The sequence below is a fragment of the Nanorana parkeri genome, unplaced genomic scaffold, assembly GCF_000935625.1.
Source record: "Nanorana parkeri isolate BGI_ZX_2015 unplaced genomic scaffold, ASM93562v1 scaffold1157, whole genome shotgun sequence".
NCBI lineage: Eukaryota > Metazoa > Chordata > Amphibia > Anura > Dicroglossidae > Nanorana > Nanorana parkeri.
Genome location: NW_017307425.1, coordinates 17,771 through 18,633, shown reverse-complemented (window position 1 = coordinate 18,633; position 863 = coordinate 17,771). Strand labels below are relative to the sequence as shown.

Sequence of the window (863 nt, the reverse complement as noted above, 5' to 3'; positions counted from 1 at the left end):
CCCCCTCCCCCTCCCCCTGGCCCAGAACCCACTTGGCACCCTTTGCACTATGATTGTGGGGTATGCATGGTGGCTAGTGCTCGTTCCTTGCACCTCCGGGTCCCAGGTTCTGATCACAGCAGGAATACTGTGTGCATGGAGTGTGCATGTTCTCCCCTCCCAGATTTGTGTTAGTTAATTGACTTCCACTCAGCCTGTCCCTAATGACATTAGATTGTAAGCTCCTGGGGGCAGAGACTGACGCGCACGGGTCTATGTACCCCGACATGTGTCTCTCCATTAAGAAGAGGAGTAAATACATAACCGGACGTTGCCGAGCGAAGCTGGAAATATCTTTTGCGTCCTCTAATGGGGCTTTTTGTCTTCGGGTCGGATCACCTGCTGCGGGATTACCAGTATGAACAGCTGAACACAATGGACTTTTTTCAAGCAACCGATTGATGTAACTTTATCTGTGCGCGGCGCCGCGAGCACAGCGACACAAAGGCCGTGACTTCTCTTTAATAAGACATGACGCCCGTTCTCTGCCATTTATTCGGGATCAAAAGGGAGCTGAATAGCTATTTCCTTCTGATGACATCTCGTATGAGGAGGAGGGCCGGCCTCGTGAACACGAACAGCGGCTTCCACAAACGCCGGGACGGATTTCATCGAGGACTTTATTGCTGTAACATTTACTGGCAAGTCATTTCTGTTGTAACCTCCACACTGGAATAGGATTGATATACCATATACGCTAATGCTGATCTGTATTACAAGGTGCAGGAGGATCATGGTGTGTGTTGGTCCCAATCAGTAAAACCTGACTGGTAGAAGAGGACTGATGGAGAAGGAATATCACTGTGCAGCACTACTAGGATACA

General features: G+C 49.6%; 1 protein-coding gene across 1 annotated transcript in view; it reads right to left on the bottom strand.

Annotated features, from left to right (window-relative positions):
* Window positions 1-863, bottom strand: part of TTYH2 (tweety family member 2) — a 48,448-nt gene that overhangs the window by 40,875 nt on the left and 6,710 nt on the right. The window lies entirely within an intron of this gene.